We start from the raw sequence: 25,233 nt of genomic DNA on the forward strand, positions 1-25,233 counted from the left end.
GTGGGCCGAGCCGCGCGCCTCTCGCAGCACCCCCGCCGCGCACGTGCGCTCCCGGGACAACGGCAGGCGAGGCCCGGGCGCGCCCCCGCCGGCCTCGGCCGCGCGCGCGCTCCGCCCGCCCTCCTCGCGCGTGCTCGTGCCCGCGACCGCGGCGGCGCGCCTCTTCTCCCCGCTGCGGGCGTCGCGGGCGCTGGAGGAGGCGGAGCGCGGGAGGCGGAGGCCGGGCCAGCGGCGGGCCTCCGGCGGGCGCGCGCGCCGCGAGCGGGGCGGGGGCGCTGCGGGGGCGGCCCGAAGGCGGCGGGCGAGGGGCCTGGAGCCGGAGGACCGCGTCCCCGGGGCCGACTCGGCCGGGTGAGGGCGAGCGCGGTGCGTGTCGGAGGTGGGGACTCCGAGGCCGCGGCCCGGAGCCCGGCGTCCCCGCCCCCGAGCCTGACGGGGCGACGCGGCGGGATGAGGCGCTGGCGCGGGGGGCGCCCGGCCGAGCCCCCGCGGCTGCCCTGGGCGGCCAGGCGCTAGGCTCGGCGCGCGGGCGGTGCTCTGCAGCGGCGAGGACCGGGACGAGGAAGAGGACGAGGACGAGGAGGAGGAGGAGGAGGGCGTCGGGCCCGGCGCCCCGCAGGACAGACACGGAGCGGCGAGCGGGGCGCAGCGACGCCGCGGCGGCGCGGCGGGGCCGCGGGGCTCGGTAAGGCGGGGGCCGCGGGAGGGCCAGGGGCGCCGGTGACGTGGGCAGGCGCCGCAGGGGAAGGCTGCGGGGGCCTGAGTTTCCTTGTCGGGAGAAATTCTTTTTAAAGTAAAGGTTCGGGATCGAATGTTCTTGGAAGGCCATCTCGGGTTTCCCCCGTCCCCGCCGACTCCGTCTCTGGCCTCCCGAGGCGGACCGCGCTCGGGCCGCTGCCTCCCGCGCCTGCCGCTTCCCCGCGGCCTCGTCGGACCGGGCCGGGCGGTTCCTGGCCTGCTGCGGCGCTCCGGACCCGAGGCGCGGGCGGCGGGCCTGGGGGGCTCCGGGGGCGTCCTCGCCGTGCCCGCCCCCTGCCGTGCTCGCCGGCTCACCCGTGGAGTTTTCCCTCTCATCTTTCTAATTGGCTGAAGTTGCCGCTGCACATTGGACGGTGCTGGTGACTTAGTGCCCTTTTCCCCCGCCATCACCCCCCACGCCCCCTTCTTGCCTTTCTCGATTTGTTGACTTGAGTAAATATTCATATTAAAAAATTACCCAAACAGATGACGAGGAACGGTAGAGGGAGAAAGTCAAAGCTGATTTCTTAGCTGTAGTCTACTTTTGGATCCTTTATAACTCCACCTTCTGTTGCTGAAGCTTAAGGAAGGTGGGGGGGGGGGGAGGAGGAGACCCCCAGCAGGATGCTTGGGATGCAGTTTGATAGTTATCTTTTAGGAAATAGAATTTGGATCATTATAATTTTGATCCGCATGCAGAATTGCAGTCTGCTTTTAGACTGCTTGGGGCACTGCATGATGCTACATGGATAGCTGGCAGCTGGGCCACATTGCATTGTTGTCAGCATCTCTTTTATTTTCCATTCTTTCAGAGTTTTGTTTGGCACAGATTTAGACCTTTTAAGTCAGTTTGAATGGGAATAACTTCTGATACATTGGTTGCTTTTGTAAACGTTGTCTGTATTTGTATTTCTGTTGGAAGAAAAAAAGCATATGGTGCTAGAGTGCCGTGGCTCTTAGGGTCCAGAAAATGTGCTAGTTTGAATCAGTAATTGAATTTGTTGTAATATTTTTGGGTAGTGACGGTTGTGATTCATTAATATATATTTCCTTATTGGGTAAATTGAAATCTAACTCGAAATCTTGACATTTGGTCCTTGAACTTGAGAGTGAAGGAAATAGAAGCTTTAATTGCTGCTACAACACGACCTCAAAGTTTTTCAAGCCCTCATTGGTGTGAATTATTTTTTAATAGGGCTGTTTGTGAAGATGGAATATTATGATGTTGTGATTACCATTTTCAGGAATATCTGGAGTCTACTTCATTCCTAAAATTGGGTGTGTGACGCTTTATAGAATAAGTATTCTAGAATGGTATGAGGTTGGAACTGTGCTCAAGCTGGTTATCTTCATACCATCGTCCCTATAGCCGTCCGTGGAATAAAGCAGCACTTTGGACAGAGACTTGTCCAGACCTAGCTGGGGTGGAAGCCCAGTTTTTTACTGTATGGTGATGCACACTGAGGTGGGTGATAGGGTGTAAGTGGGCCACAGAGGAAATGTTAGTTGGAAGAACCTTCGTTGGTTATATAACTTTTTGTTTTCTAGGGCGAGACCAAGAAGCAGACAGGCAGGCTCAACTGTCATTAGAGTCTTTGATGTTGGTTTGAATTCCAGTAGTTTCGTTCCTCTTATTTTCTTTTCCTAACCTCCACATTATTTTCTAATCACCAGAAGCTATTCCACAGTTGGGCCAAGACTTTAATGGCAGTTCATTCATCTCCATTTCTCTTTCTCTTATTCTCTGTTTAGATGACTTGTTCAGCAGTGTTTCCCCTTTCTACGCTGGTCTGGGTGTATTGTCTGCACAGTACACATAGGTTCACTATTGACTGTAAATGCATTTAACAAATGTCGAGAATTAACAGCTGTTTTCTTCAGAAGACTGTGATAGCAGAATAAAAATCGAATGAAATGAGCTAAACGTTTTCATTGCATTTAAAGATTTTGACTAATATTCTTGAAAATCTTTAGGGTTTAACCCATTAATGTGAAATTTGATGTCCATGGAAGTAGTTAAGAGGCAGCAGGGACTTGAAATCAGGTCATAGTTGCAGTTATACTGCTTAGTAGCTGTGTGGCCTTGTCCCTGCTTTGGGCAAGTTATTTACATTTCTGAGGCTGTTTTCCTTAGGTGTAAAATGGGGATGAGAAGGCTTGCACTATCTTCCTTACAGAGGAGGGGTCAGATGAGAGAAAGGTTGTGAAAATGCTTTGTAATACTTCTAACACGCGTAAGGTATTACTGTCATTACCTATAAACTTAGTATTGAGCTGTTTTAAATGTCTTACTATCAGTTTTAAAAAATGCACATAAGGAATTAAAATGTGTTAGATCTCTTTGAGTTCCAGAATCGTGTGATTCTATCTCATTCTTAGGAGATCCATATGTGGTGTCTGCAGTTTTGGACTCCAGAGTTTTGATTATTTTGGGACAGATGTCAAGTTTATTGAGACTTTGAGCTTCTTTAAAGTATCAGTTCAGAATATTAAAGGAGATTACAAGTTAGGAGTTATGAAAAGAGCTGTTTAGCAAAAAATATTTTATATTTGTCTGCATTATTTAGGACAGACATTGGCAAAATTCAGCATGTAGGCCAGATCTGGCCTGCAGCTTGTATTTTGTATGGCCTATGAACTAAGAATGAAAATTTTTTAAATGGTTGAAAAAAATAAAAAGAATATTTCATGATGTTCAAGTTACATGAAGTTCAGATATCAGTGCTCATAAATAAAGTTTTATTGGGATACGGTCATACTTGTTTGTGTATTGTCTGTGGCTGCGTTGGCAGTACAGCAGCAGAGTTGATTTCTTGCAACAGAGACAGTATGGCCTGCATAGCCCCCAAATTTTATTAGCTGGCCCTTTCCAGAAAAAGTTTGCCAATCTTTGATGTAGGACTTAAAATTTTTGCTTTACTTAGCACAGAGTTATTTCCTATCATAGCTTTATAGGGGTTAAGACTCCTGGAAAGGTACTAATTTTTGCTTTGGAGTCAAATAGACTTGTATTTGAGTACCAGCTGTGATATAAACTTTGATCCTGGACAAACGAATTAACATCTTGGTGTTCAGGTACCTCCTTTGTAATCAGAGAATATAGAATCTGTCTTAGAAGGTTGTGGTGATGATTAAATGAAATGTTACATGTCAAAGCTTAATACGATTTAGGCATACAGTAAGTACTTAGTGAGTTATACATGACAGTGATCATAAATTCTAGTGTAAACAATAAGCCTAAAATATTGCACGTCACCTTGCCCCAGTATTAGAGAATTGTTCTCCGGAGTGGTATGCTACTTGGTATGGAATTTTCTCCTTTACTGAAACAGTTTAGTTAACAACTGATAATTGGAATAGCTTGAGAAGTTTCCCATATGTTGTACTGTATTCTTATTAATCACTTGCTTATTTAGATGATTAAGAATGGGTGAAAAGGTAATTCTCTTTTTTTCAGAGATCCTGGTTCTTGATAATTTCTTGGTATTAATATATGTTTGCAAGCTGAATTTAAATACCAGTTCTATGTTGGTTTTGGTGTTTCCTGTTTTTTATTTATTAATTTTATTTATTAATTTTTTTTTTTGCTGTACGTGGGCCTCTCACTGCTGTGGCCTTGCCCGCTGCGGAGCACAGGCTCTGGACGCACAGGTCCAGCGGCCATGGCTCACGGGCCCAGCCGCTCCGCGGCATGTGGGATCCTCCCGGACCGGGTCACAAACCTGCGTCCCCTAGCATCAGCAGGTGGACTCCCAACCACTGCGCCACCAGGGAAGCCCTGTTCTTTATTTTTTTGAGACAAATATTTGAGAAACAACATTAAATAAGGCCAACGTTAGATAACTTTTTAAATGTATTTGACACTCTAAGTCTTCCTTATGATTTGCATTAGCATCTCTCTAATATCCTCTTCAGAATTGGAATAATAAAACTTAATTTTTTTCCCTAAAGATAAGACCTAGTGTACTATCTGGAAGCTTCGATGTTAAGCTGCTTTCTGAAGTATGTGGTTTAAATTATCTTACAATTGACAAATTGGATGTGCTTCCCAACTTCAAGTGCTGGTTTATTTAACATTAATTCTAAACTAAGAGTGAGCAAATAAACAGAGGCCATTGTTCTGACTGAGTCAAACAGAACAGAATTGGGGCCAGTGTGACTCTTGCCATCCTACAAATTGTGCAGTTTTACACCTCGGGTGTTGCTTACATGCAGTGGGATGATACAAGTGAGACATGGGAGGGCATTCATGCTGTCCTCATTCTGTCCTTGGTGGGGCAGAGGGCCTTTCATCAAACTGTAGAGCTGCAGCCCCTGGAAAACTACACTGCAGGGTTCTGATTGTAGCACCTCAAAAACAGTAGAGGCCTAAAGAAGACCCACCATCATGAGGAGACAGTATTCTCTTTTGAGGTTAAAACATATAAAGAACAAAACCAACCAGAGATTTCCTCTTTGAAGAGATGCATGTTGAGAGGGAATATTCCTCATGGTAGCAAAATGTAAAGATTTGGTAAAACAGATGTTCATAGTTTCATAGTATCCCTGGACAAGGGGACTTCCTTGTTATTTAAAGGAGATTGTTTTAGGAAGGTAAAAGAGGTGAGAAACAAGGTGTTTGGTTTAATTTCTCATAAGAAATTTATGAATCAGAATGTTCAGAGTGGAAGTAGAATTCTGATTTTCGGGGAGATCCTTTTATTTGGCTTTTGATCATATATTCATTTACTACTTTATTTTATGCCATGGATCATAGTATACATTAGTATTGGAGGCTGTGGAGATGGAAAGCACTGAGAGGAAAAGCATACGTGACCCATGTGGTATATGATATGTTTACGTTGTCTCTGTTAGGAAAGATAGGCACCACATTCTGGGGAAGAATTCTAAAATAAATATTCCATTCATTTTCCCTTAAAATAGTAAAATTTTTATTATCTGGGGTTCAGCCTTGTGGTCTTGGGCAGGCCATTTGATTGCGTTGTTTTTGTTCCCTTGTGTGTAGGATGGAAACAGTAATTCCTTTTCCTCTTTTTATTGGAGAGGTAAGATGAGTAGTATTTTCAACAGTTTTGAAGAACATATTATGTGTACTTTATAAATTACCTAGTATATTAAGGACAGACAAAGGAGGTCTTTGTTTAACAGAGAAAGGAGATTTGAACTTGAAGTCAGGACCTGGGTTCTTGTCTTGGCTCTGCTGTAAATAATCTGTGACTTCGGATGAGTAATTCATTTCTCTAAACCTCATTTACCTTATATGTAAATTGAGGGGTCAGACTACAGGTCTCTAAGATCCTTTCTTGCTCCAAAATTCATGATTCTTTGATTTTTTTTTTTTTTTTTTAAAGTAGGGACCATCCTCTTGCACTTGCCCAGTTTCCATTGACCTTCTACCTGAGGAGAACCTGAAATCCAGTGGTCTTCCGGATTCGGTAACAATCCTGGCTCCGGTAGGATGCAGGAAACCAAATCTCTTTTATCAGTGAATTGAAAAGTATCTATTCAGTACAAGTGAGTATTTTGTACCATGCTAAATGCAGTGGAAGATAGATATGAAAGAAGGTGGCATTGAGTCTCTGCCCTTAGGAAGTGTTCATTCCACTGGGGAGATAAACTATATTATGAAAAAGAATATTTATAAAAGAGTAGACAAGGGGACAGTGGGATGATCCCTGATCTGGCGGTTCGAGGACTTGGGTGTACTATTGGAGAGGATACTTTGTGGCTTTGTGGCCATGTGGCCCTGAACATTTGTAACATGAGCTTTGTAGACTGTCTCCAGCTCTGAAATTTAGTCATATTCACTTTGACAGAGAGGCAGCATCTTTGAATCAGCCTGTTAGGAGACAGCTCAAGTGAGAACTGCTCAATCCAGGCCAGATTTTTATGCTCATTTTGCATAATTGCTTGATTTACTGGATAGAAGGAAAGGGTTACTTTAATTTGCTGGAAATGCATTCAAGGGGCAACTTTTCTTCTGGAAAAGTCAAGCATGTGAGAAGTGACAGGAGACCAAAGTGTCCCTGCTTCTGGGTCAATAACTCTGAGCCCTGGATCTCATTCATTATTCCCTTCTTAAGGCTTTTACTCCTGCCATTATTTTTTTCCTTAAATAATTATTCTCTCCTTACTGGATCATCTCTTTTAGTATGCAGACATGCCCTATATTACTCGCAGCAGTGATTAATTGTTCACCAAATGCCATTCTCTGCAACTTCATTTCAGTAATATGGCCCTCAGGTTTTCTGTGGCACATGGATGCCCAACTAGACTACATTTCCTAGCCTCCCTCTTGCAGCTCGATGTGACCACATGATGAAGTTTGGGTAAATGGATATGACCAGAAGTGATGCGAGTGATTTCTGTGTCATGGCCTTAGAAAGGAAAGCAGGTTGCTTTCTGCTTCCTTTCTGCCAGGAGAATGTAGTGCTGGTACATGTTATTCAACCTTGCAGGTGAGAGCAGCACTTTAGGGGGAGATGGATCAGTAAGATGGATCCTTGGATGGTCTCGTGGAGCAGAGCCACCCTACTACTGCTCATTTATCTCTAGGTGGTTAAGTGAGAAAGGAATACAGTTTTGTCTTGTTGGAGCCCCTAATACCTTAACTGAATAAATTACCTCTGTCAAACCACCCTCTCCTCCACCTTAATGTTTCCCTTCAACTATTGCCCAATTTCTTTGTTTCCTTTTGCAACAGGAGAGGTTTATGTTTGCTGTGTCTACTTCCTTACCACTGGTTCTCTCTTTAGCCTGATCCGTTTGAGCTCTTGTTTCTCCACTCACTGACATTGTTTTTAATCAAGGCTGCAATGACCTGTGTCTTGTCAAAGCCAGTGATCAGCAGTGACTATGTCTTATTGACCTCTCATTAGCATTTCACATTGGCCAACTACTTTCTCTGACTTCGTAGCTACTCATTCTCTATGTCTTTTTTTGCAGCTTATCTCTACCCACCCCCCACTCTAAAATTTGGAGTGTCCCTGGGCTCTCCTCGTGTGATTTCATCCATTTTCATGGTTTTAGATGCCATTTATATGCTGAGGGAGCTCAGATTCCTTTTTTTTCCCCCTTGAGCTCTAGACTCATCTAACGCCATTCCTCCACTTGGATGTCTAATAGACATCTCAAATGTAGTGTGAACAAAGCAGAACTATGAATTTCTCTTTCTTTCATTTACTCTTCTCTCCACCTTTCCAAAGTCTTCATCTTCTCAAGTGAAGTGACACCGCTGTCTACTAGTTGTGCAGGCCAAAACCCCTGGGGTTATCCTCCATTTTTTTCTTCTCATCTCATATTAAAGTCCCGTTAGCTCCACCTACAGAATACAAACTGGACGTGACTACGTTTTTTCATAGTTTTTTCACTGTTAACACCTAGGCTGGCAGCCTTTCTCCTCTGGAAAACTGCCAGCAGACTTCGCTGCCTCTACTCTTGCCCTTACTCTCCTCACCTGTCCTATAACAGGAGCCAAAAATAATGTTAAATGTTAATCAGATTGTATCACCTGTTTACTGGCTTTCCAGTACACTTAACACTAAAACTAAAACTTAAAGGTTTATTATGGAAACAAAATCTCCACTGTGGCCATTTAGGAGGCCCTGTATCAGCGGTTTTTAATTGGGGAAGATCTTGCCCTTAGGGGACAGTTGGCAGTGTCTGGAGTCATTTTTGGTTGTCAGGACTGGGGGACGGGTGGTGGGGGGAGTGTGCTGCTGGCACCTAGTGGGTAGAAGCCACGGATGCGGAGCATCCTGCACTGCACAGGACAGCCCCAGCCACGATGAAAAATGTCCAGAATGTCTGCAGTGCATGGTCTGGCTCCTTGCTTCCTCTCCAACCTCGTCTTTCTCTGTCTTCTCCTTTGTTCACGGGGCTGCAGTCACAATGATGTGATTCTTCTTTTTTTTTCCTTAATAGACTTTTTTTTTTTTTTGAGCACCTTTAGGCTCACAGCAAAGTCAAGCAGAGGGTACAGGTATTTCCCACATCCTGCCGGCCTCTTCCACTGTCAACGTTCCCCACCAGAGTGGGACGTTAGTTACAACTGATGAAGCTGTGACAGCACACCATTACCACCCAAAGTCCACAGTTTTATTAGGATTCATTCTTGGTGTTGTACATTCTGTGGGTTTGGACAAATGTATAATGACATACATCCACCATTATAGTGTCATACAGAGTAGTTTTCACTGCCCTAAAAACCCCCTGTGCTCTGCCTATTCATCCCTCACCTCCCCCCACTCCCAACCCCTGGGTATCATGATCTGTTTAATGACTCCATAGTTTTGCCGTTTCCACAGTGTCTTATAGTTGGAATCGTACAGTATGTAGCTTTTTCAGATTGGTTGCTTTCACTTAGTAATGTGTATCTAAGTTTCTTCCGTGTCTTTTCATGGTTTGATAGCTCATTTCTTTTTAGCACTGAATAATATTCCATTGTCTGGATGTACCACAGTTTATCCATTCACCTGCTAAAGGACATGTTGGTTGCTTCCAAGTTTTGGCAGTTATGAATAAAATTGCTATAAACAATCCGTGTGCAGTTTTTTTGTGGACGTAAGTTTTCAACTCCTTTGGGTAAGTACCGAGGACTGTGATTGTGGGATTGTATGGTAAACGTATGTTTTGTTTCATAAGAAACTGCCCAGCTGTTTTCCAAAGTGGCTGCGTTGCCACCAGCAGTGGACGAGCGTCCCTTTTGTCCCACATCCTTGCTGGCACTCGGTGGTGTGAGCGTTCTGGATTTAGGCCATTCTAATAGGTGTATAGTGGATGCTGCTCTTTTTTTATCCCTTGAAGAAGCTAAGCATGTACCTTTTCAGGGATTTACAGTTGCTGTTCCTTTTGCCTGGAATGTACTTCCTTCAGATCTGTGTGTGACTGCCTTCTACCCCAGAGAGGCCTTTGTGATTACTGTGTACATGCAGTACCCCAGTCTTTCTCTTCTATATTACCCCATTTTATTTTCTTCATTTTAGTTTATTTATTTGCTTACGTTTTACATTTATAATCCCTTGTTCTGCAGGCTGTTTGAGGGGCATGGGCTCTGTCTAGATATGTACTGTATCCCTAGCTTTCCTATTGAAACATATTTGTTGATGCCAGAGAGGTGCCATCCACCGTGGGGATGGGGGGCAAGGTTTTCAGTGATAATGATGAATCAGAGCATCCTGAGAGCAGCAGGGAAGGTTATGCTTTTCTGGAGGATGGAAAAAAATCCCTTGAGACAAGGCTGCTTTAGTCTTAAGTAATTAATTTTGTAGGATGGAGGAATTTACCTTGATTTTTGTGAGGAGGCAAATGACAAGAGTAAGCTGACAGCAGGGAATTTTTAAGAGAGGAAGGTTACTTCAGGGTTTAACTTCCATTTTGCCTTGTGTCTCATACCACTTGTCTCTGCATGTAGAGCTACACGTTCATACTGCAGTTACATAGGCCTCCCGGTTATACATAGTTTTACCTTTTCCCAGTATCAGAGTTTCTTCTACATTTTCCTTGGAGAGAAGCACATACCCTCTGCCTCTGTATTTTTGGTGCCTGAAAACTCAGTTACTCACCTGACAGCCCAGTTCTTTTTTTTTTCTAATTGAAGTATAGTTGACTTACAGTGTTGTGTTAATTACTGCTGTAGGGCAAAGTGGCTCAGTTATACATATATATACACATTCTTTTTCATATTCTTTTCCATTACGGTTTATCACAGGATACTGAATATAGTTCCCTGTGCTATGCAGTAGGACCTTGTTGTTGCCCAGTTCTTTTTAAAAGGAGTTCTTATTTTTAAAAATTCCTCATTATATTAGAGTGGAATGTACCTGCCTGCATTTCCAACACCACACAGATCTGCTCTGTTTTTCACATGATGGCCTTCAGCTGTCATGGAAAAATGGCTGGTTCTTTGATCTTCCCACCAACTTTTTCTCTTTCCAGGCTAAATGTACTTATTTTCTTCAACTGTTCCTCATATGCCTAAGATTTTTAGCTCCTGTTCCAGGAGCTATTTACAAGTTATTAATCAAGCTAACTGATACAGATGTTCCATTGCCTACCTTAACAAAGAAAAACTTCATAATGACCTAACTCAGGGTCAAACAGGGAATTTTCAGATTCCTCTGAGTTCTGCTCCAGAACATGGTAAAGGGCAAAGACCAGCCTTCAACCCAAGATTCCATTCTCCCTCCAGGTTCCTTGCATGAGGGACTTTTTGCATGTGCACATATGTGGACACTCGAATCCGTGCATCCCCGTTCACCTTTCAGACAGCAACTCTTTGATCATCCCTTGGACCCAGTGATATAAATACCGATGGTGGGGTCATCTGCCGTTGGGAGGATCAACTCACTCAGGGAGGAGACCTGAGCAAAGCCTAGAAGTAGCCAGGAAATTCTGGGGTCCTTGCAAAATGAGGGCTGGGTGTGTAGGCTGCAGTTGGGCATACCTTTTAGGTCCTGAGATCAGCTGGCCCCATGGATGGTCAAGGGTGTGGTCAGAGGGAGGCCAGTGCATGGCCCTTCAAAGGTCCAGGCCTAGGACAGGGCTTTATTGCTTAGGTCCAAGGTATTACTGTTCTGTCATCGTCAGACTCTACTCTTGATTCTGTTTCCCAGAGCCGGTTATTGTAGAAAAAGTTAAATTCCCTTTTACAAGTGTTCCAAATTAGACATCGCATTTTAATTAGCGCTTCCTAACCAGTGTGCCAGACAGCACTCTGAATGTGTTACAGATAGGGCAGAAATACTGATGGCCTTGCTCCTCAGAGAGGATTATCAGTGACAGAGTAGAAGAGCTTCTGCTGATCACTGTTGGCCAACAGCGGCATGGCTTACTTACTGCTGTGTGCCTGTATCTGTACTGTCATTTTCTGTATGTGTCCTCAGTGCAAAAGGCTGAGAAACCCTGCTCTAGACTGCTGTGTGGTGACTAAGCAGGTCTCATGGTATAACGTGTTTACATACAGCTTTGAGAGCATTTTAGCAACATTAATATTTGGTCTGCCTGATGATGTTGGAGGTGTCAGAGTAGGTTTGTGCCCTTCTTATTAATGAGGATATAGGTCCAGGTTAAGTGGCTTAATCTAGCTACACGTTCTCACTCAAGTAGGGCAGTCGAAACTAGAACTACATTCTTCTGACTCATTCTGGTATATTCTCTCTACTAACCCAAATTCTTTTTCTTGCACTTTTTTTTTTTTGGACAGCCTATCACTTCTGGTTTATTTAGGGCATGCAGGCAATTACATTTTTTTAGAGTTTTTCTGTCCCAACTTCTGTTATGTTGTTTCCCTTTATTGTTACTTTTTGACCCGAAGACTCAGCTTGATATTTAATCTCTGTTAAATGGTATCATTTGTATCAGATTCAAACAATTCATCCAGTGTCTTGCAACTTAATTGTGTGTTATGCATTTTGATAGCTCTCTTCCCTAAATTAGTGTCCTATTTAGTTGTTACAGTGACGTTTGTCTGAAATGGTCACCCTGCATTGTTTATAAAAGGTTAGATTACGTTAAAGCAGGAAAATGCAATACATTTTAGAAATCTTTCTTTCCTAAACCAGTTACGATTAAAAAAAAGTTCTGGCATGTAAGTGTAAATTCACTTCCCTTTTTATTTAGTGCCCATTTTGTATTGATCTTTAGAAAAGTTATTTTATTTAAACCTCAGTAACCTCACTTACTCATGTTACCTAAGTGCTGGATTGATTCATAATTCAAATCTAGGTCTGTTTAACCTCAAAGTAGCTGTGCTTTTCCTCAGTACTAGTCTATAAATAATGTGAAATGATTTCTAAACATTTAACTTGAGCTGAGAAAGGGATGTTTCCCAGATTTATATTCTTACATTTGGAATAAGTAATTCTCTGTTACTCATGCACAGGACAGGCCCCCTCACCACACCCCCCGGCCCCCCCATTATCTGGTCTAAATGTCAGTAGTGCCAAGTTGAGAAACCCTGCTCTAAAGGTTTTAAGTAGTCAAGGTTTTACTTTGAATGTGTGTGTGTGTATTTAGCCAACAGCATCATGGTGATAGGTGCTAGAATGGATCAGAGATAGTTTCTCCTACTCCCTGCTTGGGAACAGGTTGTCAGTGACATTAGAACATGATTTTTTTTTTTTTTTTTTTTTTTTGCGGTACGCAGGCCTCTCACTGTTGTGGCCTCTCCCGTTGCGGAGCACAGGCTCTGGACGCGCAGGCTCGGCGGCCATGGCTCATGGGCCCAGCCGCTCCGCGGCATGTGGGATCTTCCCGCACCGGGGCACAAACCTGTGTCCTCTGCATCGGCAGGCGGACTCTCAACCACTGCGCCACCAGGGAAGCCCCTCTTTGTCCATGTTTAATTTTTATTTTTTTGGCCGCACCATGCGGCCTGTCGGATCTTAGTGCCCCGACCAGGGATCGAATGCCTCCTGCAGTGGAAGTGCAGAGTCTTAACCACCGGACCGCTAGGGAAGTTCCTGTCCATTTTTTTAAAATCAGGGTTTTTGTTGTTGTTGACTTGTTGGAGTTCTTTATATATTCTGGATACCAATCTCTTACCAGATATGTGGTTTCAAATATTTTCTTCCATTCTGTGGGTGGCCTTTTCACTCTGTCGATGGTGTCCTGTGATGCACAGCAGTGTTTAATTTTGATGAAGTCCAGCTTATCTATTTTGTCTTTTGTTGCCTTTGCTTTTGGTGTCATATCCAATAAATCATTGCCAAATCCAGTGTCCTGAGGTTTTTCCCTTACGTTTTCTTGTAAGAGTTTTATAGTTTTAGCTCTTTTATTTGGATCTTTACTCCAGTTTGAGTTAAATTTTCTGTATCTTATAAGGGTCCAGTTTTTTTTGTTTTTGCATGTGGATATCCAGTTTTCCCCAATACCATTGTTGAAAAGACTATCCTTTTTCAATTGAATGGTCTTGGTACCCTTGTTGGAAATCATTTGCCTACATATGCAAGTACTCCTACTGATTTTATAGATGAGGTGATACTGAGATGTGACTGATAGATAATACTAATACATGAAAAAAAATGTTTACCGCAAAGTAATCTATATTTGGTATAGTAAGATGAAGGAGGTTTTTAGGGTTGTGAGGTCTCTTTTTGTGTTGTACTCTTCTCCCAGGAGAATTAAGTGTCAGTAACCCAGTTACTGTGTTTGCATCCCAGTTCTGATAGGGTGCCAACTCCATGCACTAAGTCAGTGATTTTTTTCAAACTTTTCTAGCAACAAAACCCTTTCTTTTTTCCCCCTCAAACAAAATCATAGGTGGACCTCCAGGGTTTTAATGATAAATAGTATTTTGTTATTATATATTCATCTAAAAAAATCAGTGTATAATATTTACCTATTTTTGCTAATTGATTATAGCACAAATTCATGAATTTGTGGTTTCCCCTGTGTTGAAAACATGTGCCTATTATGGTTTTAAAATGTCTGCCTGTTATCGTTTTAAGAATAGGTAATGATGTATGGGAACACCTTCAAATCAAATGTTTGCAAAACATCTGAAGCTCTTCCATGGCTGTCAGTGTGAAAAATACTAGCTTATTTAGGTATCTTTGAGGTTCAGCTTGTGATTATGGAGAACCATTTTTCTCTATGCAAAGTTGGCTAGAGAGTTAATATGAGAAAGTCTTGACTTCCTTAGTGCTGAGATGTGGGGCTAATTTAATAGCCTAACAGCTGGCTCAGACTGACTTTTCATTTTTATACTCAGGATCTAAGGGTTAGTGTCAAAAGATATCTCATTTTTCTGTGTGTCCTACGGTGGTTTAAACTTAAGGCCAATTCAGATCTTGTATTTTAAGATACTGACATTGATAAGGATACCAGAATTTGTGTAGCTAGTTTTAAGAATTTTATTCTTTGAGATTTGAATTTAAGTATGTCAGCAGCATTGTTAAGTTTGGAAGATAGTAATTTTGGGTTTCAGCATTCTTATTAGATAAAGTAAGGTCTTCAAAAAACGAATCACTCTTTTTTTTAAAAAGTTCTTTTTCCTAATGGAGTGTCTCCCATGAATTAACTGTATGTATAATGAAATCTACTCTTTTCTAAAGCTGTAATCATTACTTAATTACTGTGCAATGGCATTAAGTAATTTTGCAAAGGCCAAGATGCTTGAAACTTGGTATAGCTGGTGATATTTTAAATTTAGCAACAATAAGAAATACTCCTATTCGGGCTATATAATACAAGTGTTGGAAAAGGTTTTGTTTGATTTCTTGCATACTCTTTTTTTTAAAGCTTTCGCAGCTTTATTGAAATACTGACATGTAACGTAAAAGTTTAAGATGTACAAGCTGATAATTTGATACAGTATATATTGCAAAATGATTACCACAATAAGATTAGTTAATATCTCCATCCCCACAGGCTATTACCATTTTTTTTTTTTTTGGTGTGGTGATAACATTTAAGATCTACTCCCTTAATATCTTTCAAGTGTATAATACAGTATTGTTAAATGTAATCACCACGCTGTACATTAGATCCCCAGAAAACATACTCATTTTATAGCTGGGTGTTTGTACCCTTTGACCAACATCTCTCAGTTTCCTCCACCCCAGCCCCCGGCAACCACCATCCTACTCTCTATTTCTATGAATTCAGCTTTTTTTTGGTTCCACATAGAAGTGAGAACATACAGTGTTTGTCAAGTTCCATTCATATTGTTACATATTGTTTCCTTCTTTTTTTTTTTTTCTTGGCTGAATAATCTTCTGTTGTATATATACCACATTTTCTTTATTCATTCATCCACTGATGGACACTTAGGTTTTTCCCATGTCTTGGCTATTGTGAATAGTGCTGCTCTTCAAGATAGTGATTTCATTTCCTTTGGATATATACCCAAGTGGGATGGCTGGATCAGGTGGGAGTTCTGTTTTTAACTTTTTGAGAAATCTCCATATTGTTTTCTATCATGGCTGTACCAAATGACATTCCACCAACAGTGCACAAGGGCTCCTTTTTCTTTACATCTTTGCCAACACTCGTTGTCTCTTGTCTTTTTGAGGACAGCCATTCTAACAGGTGTGAGGTGATATTTCATTGTGGTTTTGATTTGCATTTTTCTAATGATTAGTGATGTTGAGCACCTTTTCATGTACCTGTTGGCCACTTGTTTGTCTTCTTTGGAAAAATGTCTATTCAGTCCTCTGCCCATTTTTTAATCAGATTTAAAAAAATGCTCTTTTTCTTTTTTGGTATATTTAAAAGGTAGTGTTTAAGAATTGACTTTGTTGTTGATACATTTGGGAAAACAAACAGGTTCCCGTATGCATGTTCAACTGTTCTGTCCTGTAGGGATACATTCTGACCTGATGTTTTAAAAACTTCCCTAAGTGTGTAAACTGTATTTTGAAATGGTTTTAAAATAGAAGATTTAGCCAGATTTTACAGCTGTTTATTTGTAAATTTGGTTAAACTAATAACTCAGCATTCATTCAGTAGATATTTACTACCTATCTATTAGAAGTGGATTTGTAGGGGATTAAAAAGTAGGGATTTTCTTTTGCTATCTATATTGTTAGAAATTAAAAAAAATAAGACAGCTAGAATAATATTGAATATAGTACAGTATAAACTTTTTTTGAAATTGAAGAAAAATTAAAAGCTCAAAAAGTGTATTTTAATTCTATTTAGTTTTCGTGGCATGCTCGATTTATTGTCGTAAGTAAATATTGTTTGTGAACATTTTGTTAGTTTCCATATTTTCTCTTAATTTGTGTGTGAAAGGCAGACATTTCCCTGTTTCTTTTTTAAGTAAATAAATTTATTTATTTAGTTATTTTTGGCTGCATCTGGTCTTCGTTGCTGCGCACGGGCTTTCTCTAGTTGCGGTGAGCGGGGGCTGCTCTTCGTTGCGGTGCGCAGGCTTCTCATTGCAGTAGGTTCTCGTTGTGGAGCACGGGCTCTAGGTTCACGGGCTTCAGTAGTTGTGGCTCACGGGCTCAGTAGTTGTGGCTTACAGGCTGTAGAGCGCAGGCTCAGTAGTTGTGGCTCGCGGGCTTAGCTGCTCCGTGGCATGTGGGATCTTCCCGGACCAGGGCTCGAACCATGTCCCTTGCATTGGAAGGCGGATTCTTAACCACTGCACCACCAGGGAAGTCCCCATTTCCCTGTTTATATGGAGCGCCATCTTCATTTATCATACGGTGATATGGCAACGGCTAGCCATAAACATCAATACGTTTAGTTATAAAAATCCTCAGAATTTGAATATTTTTTCTATAGGAATTTTTATATATCATTGCTAGTTGCATATTAATTTCCTGCTAAATAAGATTCTAATGTAATCAGTTTTCCCTTTTTTTCTTTGCACCATTAATATTCTAGGAATCATTTTAGATTCCTAGACATGTTTAGAGTCTAAGTTACTTCAATAAACAGAACAAGTTGCTTATCAGCTCTTTGCTCCTCGTAGGAAGCAGTTTTCATACATTTATTTGCTTAAGAGTATGTCTTGAAAACTATTTGGTGAATTCCTCATTACCTGCTTGCTTAGCATAGGAAGAGGCGGAAACAGAAAAAAATGCTTGGTTTTTACTGGTTTTCTTTCTTTTAGCATTACTGTCTAATCAAAACAGGGGCCTGGGCTTCAGCATATCGAGAACTGAGTTCACGTAACTGGAGCTGATCGGTTTATATAGGCTAACCTCTTGGAAGGTAGAAAGGGAAGGTCTGAAACAGGAGAAGAGGTTTAGAAAATCCTTTAGCTTAGTCTTAGCTAGATTAGTGTTATGAAAAATATTATGATATTCTTAGTGTTTAGGATTAAGGACTTTAGTAGAAGTAGAAAAAAAGAAATGCTTGGTTAAATGAGCTGATAAAGGCCCTAGTGGTTTAGAAGTATTTCTGAGTTACTGAAGTTCATGCAACAAGATCTGGAATAACTTTTCCTTTACTTTAGACCCTCTTCCTTTGTTTAGCCCTGTCCAGAGCCACCTTATACTCCATCTCAACAATATTTCTGTATTTCTGTGATCTTTGTTATATGCATTTCGTTCTTTTTGCTTCTTTCAGCTGTATTCGTTTCCACTGCATGTTCATTAAAATTAAAAACATTGTGATCTTGGACCCATTTGCTCTGAGGAGTATGGTGTTTAGCACACTGTTGGAGGCTCAGTAAGTTTTCAGAAGTATTTTCAGCCTTCCACAGTGTTTGCCTTAGTTAGAAACAGTTCTGGAAAGCTTTCTTTGTGGAGGAAACTGCCTCTTATCTTTGTACTGGCAGAGTCCTTGCAGCATCATGCTTCAGTTGATTTGTGTTCATTTAGCAGCTCTGCTGCTAAAACTTTTTTTTTTTCCCAAAGATGCTTATGTAATTCCTTTTTGGATTACTTACTGGTTAATTTTTTGGGTAATTATATTTTGATTAATTATTCAGCTATAATAAAAGTATTGTATGAGAATAGATTTTGGAGGTTGCTGTTAGCACATGAAAGTAGTAGGAATTTATTTAAAAATTGGTTTAAATGGACAGTTTTAACAATGAAATGTTTGACTTCTGTGCTTAAAGAGTTGTTAAAGTATATGCATAAAGGTAAAACTACTTGTATTCTAAATTATAATACTGTATTTATACTATTTTTCAAACATATATTCTTTAGACTCTTTTATTTTAAAATAAATTTTATAACTTTGAGATTTCTTATTTAGATATATTTATTGTCACATTTTAAGAGAGAACTTTTAGATTTATAACTCTGTATAAAAGCCCATAATAAATTTCTTTACTTTTTATCATGTGGGTATGATTTAAAATAGAGAAAGGCAACAAGGATGAGAAAAACCCTGAAAAAGTCTTTAACAAAAACTTTACTAAATCATGTTATAGGAAGTGTGATAATTATGACAAGAAATTGTAAGACCATTACTGTCAGTGATGTTCTTGGTGTTTGGCTAGAATCAACATTCATTTATGCCCAGGTAAATACATTATTTTATTTCACAAAAGAGATTTAATAATTTATGGCTGAAGCGTAAATGAAATACTATGGCCTTTCAGTTAAGTAATGCACATGCAGGCCTCAGATGTAAAATTTCAGTCAGTGTAGTTGTTGCAGCCCATGTCATTGAAGGAATGGGGACAAAAGTTTGTTTGTAACTACCATGGGACTGAGTACAAAGACGCCAGTGACCTTTGAACTTCTGTGGCTGTGCATCTGAACAAGGAATTGTTTGAGGATGGGAAAAGCTGCCAGTAGACTTGGGATGTGCTTTTCCCTTGCTTTCTATGGAATTGTTGAGTGACCCTCCTCCAGAAAAACAAGCACAAACCCAAAAAACAAAAAGCTTAATTGGAAGAAATTCTTATTAGTCCCAGAGCAATCTCATGTCCACACACCTAAATCTAAGTAGATATTCATATCCCAAAGTGATAGTCTCTATAAAAATATTGTCTCCGCATACAAAAATGGCAGTGTTAATTACTCCCGCTTTATGCATTGACTAATCTGGTAGATGCTCGTGGTTTCTTCCTCTGCAGTTCTTGTTATCTTCTTCGTAAAAGCTATCCTGCAGCTCTTCTGGTTGAAAAGTCCTTCTGTATCTGGGTCACACTAATTCCTTAGCTTGCTTTTTTACATCGTTTAAAGGTTGGGCATTATTCAGTCAGTGAAACCTATAAATATTTGTGAAATGAATGAGTGGGCACAGGAAAAGTGTTATTTTTTTGTGTGAGAAAGTAGGAATAATGGTATCTGCAGTAGTGTTTTTTTTCCTTTATCCCAAGGTGGTTAATAAAAATCTGGTAATATCTCTCAATATGAGAATACCATAAATGCAGCATCTCTTTTGCAAATATAGAGTAGCTCGGCCTTTGAGTCTTGGTTGCACTAGCCAGTGTTCAAACTGGGCTTAGATAACAAGGTTTTATTTCAAGTCTGTTGTCCTTGGAAAGACTAAGGAATCAATACTAGTATTATCATTTCGGTGAAAAGCTGCCTCTGGCTTACGTTGTTGCATATCTCTCACCCATGATTGATAAAGCAGGAAGTTTGTATTTGAAACTAATGCACTGATTCACCATTGAATAGTGCATGTGCTTTGAGGTAGTTCCTCTTTCCCATCAGTAATGCATTTGTGTATTTCTTTTCGTATACTTTTGGGTAGTTCTCTTTCTGATCAGTGGTCAGCACCATGGTTTGGTTTATTGGTTATGATATATGTGGTCATATTGCTTAACCGGGGCCATTGGGATTGAGTCTCTGACTTTAGGAGGAGCTTTGTCTCTGTAAGTGGTAAGAGTTAAGGTGGGAAAAATGAGTATGGTAGTTATGATAACTCTTCTAAATGTCTTTATGTATATATTAAAATCCTGATTTACCAGAAGTTTAACATAAATTCTTATTGCTACTTGGAGAATTTTGTTCATCACACTCTTATGGAAAGTTACTTAGGAGGTTTAGCCTTGAGTCTTGATTTATCAGCTACTGTTATGAAATATAACAATTTTTTAAAATAAATGTATTTGTTTTATTTCTGGCTGCATTGGGTCTTCATTGCTGCGTGCGGGTTTTCTCTCATTGCGGTGAGCGAGGGCTACTCTTCATTATGGTGCACGGGCCTCTCATTGCAGTGTCTTCTCTTGTTGTGGAGCACGGGCTCTAGGTGCGTGGACTTCAGTAGTTGTGGCACACGGGCTCAGTAGTCGTGGCTCGTAGGCTCTAGAGCACAGACTCAGTAGTTGTGGCACAAGGGCTTAGTTGCTCTGCGGCATGTGGGATCTTCCCAGACCAGGGCTCAAACCCGTGTTCCTGGCATTGGCAGGCGGATTCTTAACCACTGCGCCACCAGGGAAGCCGGAAATATAACAGTTTGCTGCCAGAAGTTCTTCAGACTCTTGTTAGGACTGTTTAAATTGCCTAAGATGAGCACGGCCTCCAGATGTTTATCCTGGAGACCAGCTCCTCTGGAGGCAGAGATGTAGCACGGAGAAGACTGTGGCTGAGACCTAAAGGAGGGTAGGTGAAGAATGGGTGCTAGGAGACGGGCGGGGCTGAAGAGAGAGCAGAGGAGGTACAGACAGCTGCAGGTAAGAGCCTCTCAGATCCCAGCTAAAGGAAATAGGAGAAACTGGAGGCATCCTGTAGAGGAGAAAATCCTTAAATGTTTCGAAGAGTACAAAAAATTAAATTCAACTTCCTTGGGTTAATTGATGTATATCTTTTATTCAGTTTTGCCTTGTTTTAAAGTCTTTCCTGTGATATGTATTGAACTTAGTGTAAACTTTAATGTGATAGTTGTTTAAGAGAGAACAAGCAAACCTTTGCACAAAATAGAGAATATATTTGATAGACTGCTCGAAAATTGCAACGTAACATTTAGTGAATTGAATATTCCCCTTTAAAAATCTTCCAGTAAATGTATTGTTACTGATTTGGATGAAAATAATTTTTTGAATAGTCCACTTTATTTTATTAAAATGGATGGTTTATTCAGGGGAAGGATAAAGAGGAGGACTAAAGAATATGGGAAATACTGGTTGAATATAGCATTATTCACATCTGTTACATCGAGAGGAAATGTTTGTGTTCTGATAACTGTATTTCAGCAGAAAAGTGCCATGTTTATGAGATGACAGATGCTAATTAAAGTTAATTTGGTTGAATGGTGAATAATGCTTTAGGTCAGAAAAGGGCAGAATGAGAAATCACTGTTCATTCTGAAAAAAATTTGTCAGGAAATAAATACTCTCTTTAGAATTTAAGAAGTTCTTTTTTTTTTTTTTTCGGATTCGTTATTGCTACATCTAAGAACTGAGTATTTTAGAAAATGTCATTCAACTTTTTTGTAACTTCTGGTTTAAAAGATTAAAATTGAAATATGAAAGGAAAACAATCTGGACATTGATCTTTAGCTGCTAGCTGGAGAAATGGTGGGTGTGCCTGGCCTTGTGATGTTACAGGGCCTGAACTTTAAGATTTCTTCCTGTGGGAAATAGTATGAAAAATGCTTCGGAAAAAGAGTTGCCGGAGTTGTACCACAGAACATTGCCTCTAGTGCCATGAGCCACAAACTTGTAAATTGCTAGATTAAAAAAGTATATTCAGTATTAGTAAAAACATCAAGTACTCATCATAGCTATGGCAGAGATTCCTCATTGCCTATCTGATATCCATTTCCCCATGTTTCCTTTCTAATAGAACTTATAAAGTTTTGCTAGAAGTAGAAGTAGGCCTAGCTAAAAAAACTATACATTTCTTAGCCTCCTTTCCAGCCCGAGCAGCCATGTAACATAGTTCTGGTCAGTGAGATGTAGGCAGAAATTTCTGGATAGGCAGAAATTTCTGGATGAAGTTCTTTAGAAAGCCCTTTTACCTGTTTTTTTTCCTCCTGCGTAGAAATCAGACACCATGCCTGGGGCTAGACCAGTATTCTAGAGGCCTTTAGAGGAAAGCCAGGAGATTTACAGAGATCTTCCCCCATGTATTCCTAAGCTGCCAAACCAGTGTCAGCAAGTGCCTCTGTGCACTTCCATTTGACGAGAAGAGTAAACCCCTGTCTTGCTTAAAACAGTATAATTTTAGGCTTCCTGTTACATGCATCAGAACATTATTCCTAACTGATATAATTATTTACATGCCCGTTATAATCTGCTTCCTGGAGATTTGAAATCGTCTCATTATAATTTAACAAGGGATTTTATCTAACTTCAAATCCGGAAGACCTTGGGAGTTTTGGAATTATTTCTGTCTTTTAGACTTGATTGGACCAGCTGGATATCCAGCTGGATGGATATTGGTTACCAAGGAGGTCTGAGGAAATGTGAGGAAGTATTCATAAATAGTCTAGCATCACCCACTGTCACTTCATCCTCTCTTTCATTTTAGTTCCTGGCTTCATTTGGCTACATAATCTATAGTGAAACTACTGGAGCTCCCTCTGAATGGAGAGGATTTCAGGTAGTTATAGCACAGTCAGGAATCTGACTGATGACCTGATCTCCCTCCATACCAAGGTTAACTGTGGAGACCATTTCCCTTTAAAAAAAAAAAAACTTATTCAGGTGTAATGTACATACAGGGAAAGTGCACAGATCATACATTTACAGCCTTATGACTTTTCACAAACTGAACATATCTAAGTAACCAGCATCTTGATCAAGAAACAAAGAGGTTCCTCTATTGCCCTCGTGGATTATCAGTATCCTTCTAACAGCATACATTAGTTTTTGCCTGTATTTGTATTGTATATACATGGAATCATACAGAATGTACTCTTTTGTGTCTGGCTTCTTTTGCTCAGCATTTCTGTGAGATTTGTCCATATTGTTATATATAATTATAGGTCATTCATTCTCATTGCTGTGTAGCATCCCATTGTGTGACTATATCCCAGCTTATTTATCTCATCAACTGTTGGTGGGCATTTGGATTGTTTCCAGTCTTGACTTATGCATACTGCTGCTAAGAACATTCTTTTGGTAAACATATGTAAATATGCTGTTGGGTATGTACTTTGGAATGGAATTGCTGGATCATAGGGTATCAGTGCTTGAGAGTTTTAGCTCCTCTGCCTTCTCATCCGCATTTGATTTGTCATTGCTTTTAACCTAGTCATTCTGGTGGGTGTGTATTTTGTGAAGTGCCTGTTTGTCTTTTGCCCATGTTCTATTGAGTTGTAGGTCTTTTCTTACTGTTTGTGAGAGTCCTTTTTATATTCTGGATACTAGTCCTTTGTCAGATATTTGTATTGTGAATACCTTTTCCTATTCTGTGATTTGCTCTTTCACTCTTTAATTGTCTTTTGAGGAATAGGTCTTTATATAATCCAATTTATCAGATTTTCTTTTATGGTTAGTGCTTTTTGGGTAATGTTAAAAAATATCTTTGCCTACTCCAGCGTCACAAAGATGATGATCTATATTTTCTTCTAAAAAACTTCATTATTTTACCTGTTATATGTAGATCTTCCCTCCATCTAGAATTGACTTTTGTCTAGATATGAGGAAGGGGGTCACAAAACATTTTTCTCCATATGGTTATGTAGTGGAGTCAGCACCATTTGTTAAAAAGATTATCCTTTCTCCTCCACTACAGCGTTAGGTTTGTCTTAAATCAGGTAACCAGATGTGTGGCTTGTTTCTGGACATGATTCTATTCTGTTCCATCAGTCAGTTTTTCTACCCTTGTGCAAGTAGCATACTGTTTTAATTATTATAGCTTTGTAATGGGTTTTGTTAACTGTTAGTGTTAAGTTCTTTACCATCTTTGTTCTTCTTTAAGATGGCCTTAGCTAACTGGTGATTGTCAACCGGTTATATGGAGTCAGTATTCATTCTGTATGCCTTCCACCCTCTACCATACACCCCTCAACCAGCTGACTGAAATACTGGCTTAATCTACTTAGCTGTCAAGAGGACCCAGTTAGGACCTCTAACCTCTTAGTGGATTTTCAGATTTATTGAGTAAACAGAAAACAATTTCTTTTCTGTTTATTGAGTAAACAGAAAATGTGATGAATTAAATTATTCATCACATTTAAACTCAGTGCTCGCTTTTAGCATAAATCACTGCTGTGTGCAGTAATCAAATATTTAGTTCAAATGTGTATATTTAATTGCACTGAGGCTTAATTTTCTCATTTGTAAGTAATCAGCTGTTTTGTTTATTATGACCAACTCTGTAGATACTGTGTTTGGGATTTTTGAAGCAAAAAGCTGAAACAGGAATAGTAAAATAAAAATAAGACGAATCCATCTGGAAGACTGAATCATCTGTGCCTGACATTTAAAGGCAGTAATCTTTGTTAGTCACAATGTGATATTGTCACAGTTGGAAGAAATTTCTCCTCAGTATCCTGCCTTCTTTTCCCCTTCCATTTCATGTTGAATCAATTGGGGGAAATCATAATTTTTTCAACTAAAATATTAGTTATTTTTCTTCAAAATGAGTCATTCATAACTTACTTTCTTTGGGGGTTGGAGAATGAGAAGGAGTCAGGGAAGTAGGGGCCTTCTGGTGACAGTGACTGTGCATTCCACATTCCCATATGACACACGTCATCATGTATGGTACGTCAGAGTTGACCCTTGAACAGTGCAGGTGTGAACTGTGTGGGTCCACTTACATGTGGATATTTTCCAGTAGTAAATACTACATCACTACGTGGTCTGTGATTGGTTGAATCTGCAGATGCAGGGGTGGGAGGCGCCTATAAATTATATGCTGATTAACCCTTGCATTGTTCAAGGTCCAACTGTATTTAAAATTGAGACTGTCTTGGGAAATTGAAAATATATGAATTATTACAGTACCTTTGGAGAACTTTCTTTCTAGTTTTTAAACTCGGGGGCCAGACGATCAGAGATCTGTATACATGTGTGCTGCATGAGTTTTTAATTCCTCTCTCAATTAATAAATGGTGGGTTACAAGGGTTCATGTTTGTTTCAGAAGTTGGAATTGAACTGAATGTGAGTTAGGCACATAAGGCTCTAACCCCACCTATTTGCTTTTAATTACAAATAAAGAATATACCATTTCATTTATAAT

The 25,233-nt window shown here is 40.3% G+C and overlaps 1 protein-coding gene across 1 annotated transcript in view; it reads left to right on the forward strand.

Moving 5' to 3' along the window:
• Positions 1-456: 456 nt before the first annotated feature.
• The window catches only part of ARHGAP32 (Rho GTPase activating protein 32), a gene marked incomplete at its 5' end in the record, with an annotated part of 264,616 nt that continues 239,839 nt past the window's right edge, over positions 457-25,233 (forward strand). Inside the window, one exon of the mRNA XM_082844494.1 lies at positions 457-685. The remainder of the gene's footprint in view (positions 686-25,233) is intronic.

Source organism: Leucopleurus acutus, assembly GCF_964270905.1.
Source record: "Leucopleurus acutus genome assembly, chromosome: 8".
NCBI lineage: Eukaryota > Metazoa > Chordata > Mammalia > Artiodactyla > Delphinidae > Leucopleurus > Leucopleurus acutus.